This window comes from Palaemon carinicauda, chromosome 33, assembly GCF_036898095.1.
Source record: "Palaemon carinicauda isolate YSFRI2023 chromosome 33, ASM3689809v2, whole genome shotgun sequence".
In the NCBI taxonomy this organism is placed as follows: domain Eukaryota; kingdom Metazoa; phylum Arthropoda; class Malacostraca; order Decapoda; family Palaemonidae; genus Palaemon; species Palaemon carinicauda.
In genome coordinates, this window is record NC_090757.1 from 78,932,017 (window position 1) to 78,940,613 (window position 8,597).

The window sequence follows — 8,597 nt, forward strand, 5'->3', positions numbered from 1 at the left end:
ATATTCTAACTTTTGTGTGTAGTCACTAATTTTCAGAGTCACGGAGGGTGTTGCTTGGGTAATGTCTCCAAACACCAGTGGTGTAATTATCTAGTCTGCTACCTACACAGCTACAGTATAGGAGATTGGATAGGTAGGGGAGGGGAGGGGGGAATTAGGATTGGAAGGAAAAGTGTTAAAATGAAGTACAGCTGGAGGTGAAAAGTTTGGAGCAGACACTTTGAGTTCTCCTGCCAGCCTTCGAGTGAATTGTGTTTTCAGGATTATTCCTTTTCTGGGACTTGTTTATTTATTCGTTCGTCTACTTTTTTTTTTTTTTTTTTTTTTTTTCTTCTTATTTAAATACTCTGAATTTGGTTCATACCTTTCACAAGGAATGCTCATTTGTGTATCTGTTTTTACCTCACTCGTTGTTAAAAACTCTGTTTAAATGTTTTTTAATCTTTCCCAGGCTTTTGTGGCTCTTCTGTGGTACCTGACGTTTACTGGTTCGAGATTGTATATGTTATGAAGTGTTTGGATTATTATTATTATTATTATTATTATTATTATTATTATTATTATTATTATTATTATTATTATTATTATTATTATTATTATTATTATTAGCTAAGCTACATTCCTGGTTAGAAAAGAAGAATGCTATAACTTCAAGAGCTCTAATAGGGTAAAATAGCACAGTGAGGAAAGGAAATGAGAAACTAAGAAAAGAAAAAAAAATATTAGAAATGGAAACAAAATATTCCCCGAACAGTAACAAAATTAACATATTACTTTTATAGATAAAGTAATATCAGCCTGTTTAACGTGAAAAATCTACAAGTTTTTTATTTTGAAGTTCCTTCGACTCAATTACTTGATTAGGAAGATCATCTCACACCTTGATCACCACTGGATTAAAGCTTCTAGAATACTTTCTAGTGTTGAATGTAACGATGCACAAGGCATGAATTTTACAATTAACTGAGTCCCTTGTATTACGAACAGGATGGTACCGTCAAGGAAGATGTGGATATGCAAAGGATTGTGCAAAATTTTGTGCAACATGTATAAAAAACTAATTGAATGACCGTGCCAAAGAAAAATATCTATAATAGAAATAAGATATCTAATAGACGGTCAGGTCCTATCCAACAAATTAAGATGAGATTCAGCAGATTAAAACCAGACAGGGAAGGACACTCAAAAGAAAGCAGGATGAAAGAATTAGAACACTTGTTCAGAATAGATTAATCACCAAATATCCTAAAATGACTTTTTAAATAGCAGTTTTTTTTTCTTTTAGAATTTAAGATAAGACACTCCGAATGTGTTTGTCAAAAGTAAATTTGCTATAGAGAATCATTTACATTTTACAACTCATAGAGAGTTTAAAAGAAAATCATCAATGGTGAGATCGGGATGGTAAGTTCTGGGTAAATGTTTGTGCATTTTTCCCAGGCTTTTGTGGCTCTTCTGTGGTCCCTGACGTTTATGGAGTGTTTTGTTATTATTATTATTGTTATTATTATTATTATTATTATTATTATTATTATTATTATTATTATTTTGTTTCATTTGTTTGATGTCGGCTACCCCCCAAAATTGGGGGAAGTGCCTTGGTAAATTTATGTATGTATGTATTATTATTATTATTATTATTATTATTATTATTATTATTATTATTATTATTATTATTATTATTATTATTATTATTATTATTATTAAGGCCATAAATGTTTTTATGGTTTCCATTTTTTTCTTTTGTAGGATTTTTATCTTTGATTGAGCCATTGTGCATATGGTGCTATTGGATATTCGAATAGAGGTCTTATTAGGCTTTTATAGAAATTTATTGTGTTTTTATCCAATAGGTAGAAATGTTTTAAAGTTCCTTTTCTGTGTTTTGCCAATTGGAGTTTTTATGCGATATGGCAGCTTTTGCAAGTTCTTTTGATAGAAAGACCAAGTATTTTAACTTCGTTGTTAAATGGAATGTTTATATTGTTTACGGTTATTGATGCTGTTTTTTTTTTCTTTTGATACTGATAAGAGTTGGAATTTGTTGCTGTTTGTTTATATTTTCACTTGTTTTCGTAGTCATTTATTCCTTGTTTTTATTGTCAGAAATCTTGTGGGATTTGTGGGATGCATTATTACTTGGGTTATGTCATCTGCATAGGCATATTTTATGGCATATTCGGGGGTGATCGGCATAACTGGTGGGCATAGTATACCCCCTTGTGGTACCACACTTTTTATATCCATTGTTTCTCCAAGGTTCTCATCTCTGTTACGTATTCTGACAGTTCTGTCTTTATGTAGTTTGAGAGGAGTTTCTCCATTATTATTGGTAACTCAAATTGGAGTATTTTATTATTTGAGGCCGTCATGCCCTTATTTATCAAATACCTTAGAGATATCTCTGCAGATGACATTACAATAGTGTTTTTTATTTTGCTGGGTCATGGCTATTGTTTCGTAATTTACCATGAAAGCAGTTTCAGTGCTTCTCCCTGTTCTGAAACCGTGTTGGGTTGTTGTATGTAGAATTTATTGTTGTTTTCTAGGAATCTCCTTAGTCTTGTGTTTAGGATTTTTTTTTCAAACTTTTCCCGGCACTTTCAGCAGAGTGATTGGCCTTCTGTTTGCTGGCTGTTCTGGGCCTTGTTTTTTTTTTTTTTTTTTTTTTTTTTTTTGGGGGGGGGGGGTTGGCATGAGTATTCGTTCTCCGTTTGGTTTTGGATAATATCCCATTGCGAATGTTAGGTTTGATATTTGTTAGTCTTCTCCATACCACCATTGGTAGTTTTGATAACATTAGCTGGTTTATGCCGCTTTTACCTGGTGCTTTGTGTTTAAAAGCTTTTACTGCTTCCATTATCTCAAGTATTTTAACGTCTGCTATTAAGTAGTTGTCCTCATCCAGTCTTTGCTGATCTGGATTTCTATAGGGAGTCATTCGCTCCCTATTTCCTTAAAGGAAGTTGGTGATTCTTGTTTCTGTGTCTTTGTTGAAATTTGCATTTTCTTCGTCTGTAATTTGAGTGTGCTCGCCCATGTTTTGATTGGTAATTTAATTTGGTCTTCCAAGTATTATACTTTATCACCATTACTGTTGATTAAGTATGATATTTCTATTTTGGGTTTTCCCATTAATCTTTGCAGTTTTTCCCAGAATTTCTCCTGGTCTTTGTATGTTTGTCCTAGTTTTATTATCGTGTTGTTCCAGTTTTAACCGTTTAATTTGTTAGATACTTCAATTATTTAATTTTCAATTTTTTTTTTTATTAAGGCCGTGTATGTTATCCTTATCCACCTCTATGTGTTTGTTTGTAGGTATTTTAATTGTTGGGTGAGTAGTTTCAAGTAGTCGCTATCTGGGGTGTGTTTATGATATGATATTCTCTTCATTCAAGAGATTGTTTCTGCTGTTTCTAAGATGTCGGTACTCTTGTTTTTTAATTGCTGAGTTTTTTTTTGTGTTTTCTGTTGCAGTTTTAGTGTTGTCTAAATCTACTTCTTGCTCCTGTGTGGCTATTTTCCTCGTTATTGTATCTCTGAAGATTTCCTAATTAGCCTTCTTAATGTTGCACTTTTTTGTAGAGAGAGTGTCATTATGATTGGAATACGATCAGATGATGTAATTGGTCGTGGTGATAGGTTTTAGTTTAAGTGTGCTCTATTGTTTGCAAGTATGATATCAGGTCTGATGGCGTATTGTTTATCTAGTTTGTTTTCCATTGTGTTCAACATTGGGTCTATGTGTATTAGAAGGTTATTGCTTATATGTTGATTTAATGCATTCCCTATTGTGTTTGTGTCTGGGTGTCCTTTAAAAGGGTATCTTGCGTTTAAATATCCTATTATGTATGTGGGAATGTTGCTTTGTATGAACGGAGAAATATCTATGGTTGGGAGGAATGGTCTTCTGTGTGGTTAATATATAGTGCTAATATTTACTGGACCTTTCATTTAGTATGTGTACTGTTAGCTTGTCTGATTTATAGGTGTGTATTAGCCTGAGTTTAATGGAGTTTTTTTTAATGTTATGGCAACGCTTGCCTTTCTTTCGTTTTCTGTATTCTTACTTTAGACATTATATATATAGATTTTCATGTGTAGATGAAAATCTATATATATATATATATATATATATATATATATATATATATATATATATATATATATATATATATATATATATATATATATATATATATATATATATATATATATATATATATATATATATATATGATGTCTACAGAGAGTATGCTTCCGCTCGTTACCTTTCCTTTATATACCAAAGACAGCAAAGGGAAGACAGAAAAGTCGTTTGGATTTTTGTGAGCATTTGGTCGCTTCGGTGAGGCGCTTCTGCAACAGGTAGCGCTACGTTTGTCGTCTGCTTCTTGTGTACTCAACACTCAGTATTGCCAGATAGACAAATTTCACCAGCGTTCTATTCAGACTATGATAAGTATTTTTTTTTATCATGCATGTTACATATGATTATGTATGATTACATTGTAATTCCATCCTTTTCAGGGGAATTTGAGATCTAACAAGCTGGTAACGCTAACTCAAGTCTTCAAAACAATTGTAGCAGTACCGTCGTCGCCATATGAAAAACAGGAAGCATATGTTGAATATATTCCCTCTAAGCATAACATATCATTTAATGGTGCATTTTTCCTCGCATTTCTCGATGTAAAGTTAAGGTAAGGTTGTATATTGAATGTATATTGAATTATAACTTGCAGAACATGTGTACTTTATCAAAGTCCTGTTGGGTATCTTATTGGTTACCAAAATGGAATGGGCTCTTCATACATATCTGGAATAACAATGCAGCAGTTAGATGAGAATGAATGTTTTATCTCAGCATCTTCGCCGACTCGTCTTCTAGGTTGATGGGATATAATCAGAGACTTCTTATTAAAATACATATAATCTTGGTAAGGTCTACATTACAGAACTACTCTCTGACTAGTTTAAAAACTTGTGACTCTTGATTGAGAATATGTAAACAAAACTCGTACACAGACATACAAAAAACAAAAAAAAATAGCATTGCTCTCAAAAAGATCGGATCCTACTGGAATACAAAAGTAAGAAGGATCACATCTTAACTTTAGGACAGTTAATTAATGATTAAATCCTTCATAACATGCGCTACTACACCTTTGAACTATGTTGAAACACATTCTATAAATGCAATACCATGCAACATTACACTTAATACCCGTAGTGGATATAGTATTACATTACAAAATACAAAACAGTCTCTTCCCCCTTAACCTGATATTGTACAAAACTACAAATATAATCCCTCAGAGGGCTTCCCTCTATTCATCTTATAGGGAAGTACTCAAACTCCGTCCTGTACTGGTACATGAATAGATTCTGAAGCTACATCTGATGTTTGAGCATCTTGGTTACTATTTGATTAATCTAATTCTGAAAATTTCTCATCTCTAACATTCACATGATCTACAGCCTTTTTATTCAATGGCTGTAATTGATCAACATGGCGTTTACAATATTTCCACCAACTTGAACATCATAATGTAAATTTCCTATCTCTTTTACAATTTCTCCTGATACCCACTTTTCTGGAGTATTGTATGATCCTACCATGACATTAGAACAAGGGGAAAAATTTCTTACTTTTGGGAGATTTTCTAACTGCTTATACCCTTTTTCTTCTAAATCACTTTGCAAACTTGGATACAAACAATCTAACTCACACCTAATCTTCCTCCCCATCAACAAATTTGTTGGTGCCACACCTTTTTTGCTGTGTGTGGTTGTTCTATAAGACAATAAAAACTTTGTCACATTAAAAATATGTTATTTGAATTTGCCTGTCTGCATTTCATGTTATGCTTAAATGTTTGAAGAAACCTTTCAGCCTCTCCATTCGTGGAAGGGCAATATGTTGCTGAAAATGTATGTTTAATACCATTTACTTCACAAAAAAACTTCAAATTCCTGTAAAGTAAACTGTGGACCATTAACAGTAACAATTCTAACTGGAATTCCATGTGTAGAAAAAAAAAATTAATTCTTGAATTGTGGTGTAAGATGATGTTGTCTTCATTGGAATTACTTTTGGCCTTTTACTGTTAGCATCTACAACTATCAAAAACTAATAACCCAAGAAAGAACCTGCAAAATCTATGTGCACTCTTTGCCATGAATACCTGGGTAATTCCCACGGGTGCATTCTAGCAAATTGAGGGTTGTTCTGTTGCATAGCACAATTCATACAATTTCTTACAAATAATTCAATATCTCTATCTACACCTGGCCACCAGACAAAAGTCCTTGCAATAGACTTTGGTGATTAGCTTGTATTTCAGACAACACCTTATTCCTCAGTGAACTAGGAATTATTACTCTTGACCCTTTCATTATATAAAGTTTTGCTATATTCAATTCACTCCATATATCTTCATAGGCTTTACAATTCACCTCATGTCCACATACGTCCCTGCCTGTCATTAAACTCTCTAAAACCTTACTAATTATTGGGTCTTTCTTGGTATTATGCGCAATATCCTTGGCTGTAAAGGGTACATCATATACTGAAACTAGTAATATACTGTCATCATACTTTCCTAGTGCTTTATCTACTGGAAATCTAGATAAAACATCTGCATTACCCATCTTTGACGTTAGACGATATTCTATATCATAATGATATGCGGCTAATGTAATTACCTAATGTAGTAGTTTTGCAGCTACCAATGTAGGTAAACTTGCTTTTACACCCAATATTGCTAATAGAGGTTTATGATCTGTAACAAGTGTGAGCCTTTTCCTTCCATAAAGATACATATGAAATTTCTTATCTCCATACACTAAAGCTAAACTTGCTTTTTCTATCTGAGATTAATTCCTTTCTGCCTTGTTCAATACTCTAGAAGCGAAAGCAGGTGGCTTTTCTGATCCATCCAGCATTACATTAGATAATACTGCGCCTAAACCTATGTTCGATGAATCACAAACTGATTTAACTGGCAAATCCATTTGATAGTGTACTAGGAAGGTAGGTGAAGTTATTTCCTATATGATTCTTTCAAAAGATTCCTGATAATCTTTTGACAAATACCACTATACACCCTTATTCAGCAAGTTATACTATGGATGTATGATTGTAGATAAATTCTGAATGAATTTCCATAAAATGTTTCTAAACCTAAAAATTATTGTAATTCCTTAACATTTTCTGGTACCTTAGTTGATATCACTGCATCAATTTTCTCCTTAGTCTTGTGAATACCTTTGTCATTGATTACAAATCCTATATATTCCACTAAATCAACTTCTAAAATACATTTGCTCCTCTTTACTCTAATATTATGTTCCTTCACCTTCTTCAGAACGGCCCATAATCTTTCCCTCCTTTCTCTTTTATCTTTACTAAAGACTACAATATCATCTCTGAAAATAAATACTCCATGCATTCCTGAAAAAAAAATCTTATCCATAGTTTATTGCCATATAGATGGACTGCTTGCTACTCCATAAGGCAATCTCTTTGGCCTATACAAACCTAAGGATGTATTTACTGAACATGGTTCTTGTGAATTTTCATCCAGGGGAAGCTGTTCACATGCTTGTCTAAGATCTAACTTAGAAAATACATTACATCCTGATATAGTTGCAAATATGTCTTTTTTGATTTGATAATGGATGATGAGCTACCTGAAGCAGTGGATTCAACGTTACATTGTAATCTCCACATAACATAACCTGACTGTTTTCCTTTGCAATAGGAACTAATGGTGTAGCTCAATCTGAGTATGTAACTTTTTCCCAGGAACCTTCACTTTCTAACCTTTTGATTTATGTTTCAATTGCACCTTTCAATGTATATGGTACTGGTCTTTGAGCAAAAAGTCAAGGAGTGCTATCTGATTTCAAAACTAAAATTGCCATTGCGTTCTTCACTGTACAGACTTTATCTTTAAATACGTCTTGAAACTCTGATAGAATATTATGCACAGACACTTCATTCTTGTGTTCATCTTGTGTATCTTTAACCTTCATAATACTAGGCCAATCTAATTTTATATAATGTAACCAGTCCAAACCTAGAAATGTTTGTTCTTTACCTTTCACTACAGTTAATGGCATTCTGTCTAACTTCTGATCTTTATATTGTACTTCTACGCTCGAAGTACCTATTACCTGAATAACAAAACCATTATAACCTTTCAAAACTCTATATATACCTTGTAATAACAGATTAGGAATGGTTTTAGTTGTTTTCTCAGACATAATTGATATATCAACTGCTCTGTCAACTTGCGTTACAATTGGTTTACCATTTATGATCACTTCTACCAATATTTGTTTCTTCGCACCTTTGTTGATGGAATTAATGCAAAACGCAAAATCAGTTGCTGGCCTAACCTGATTATCATGAACATATTCCGCACTATTCTCTTGGCCTGTAGTATCAACTGCTGCATTTATTTTTTGTGCGTACTGTTTAGGGAATCTACAAACATTTGAAAATGTTCCGTCTTTCTATAATTCTGGTATGTTTGTCCTGTAGCAGGGCATTTCTTTGCTTCGTATGAAAGATGATCAGTTTTACCACA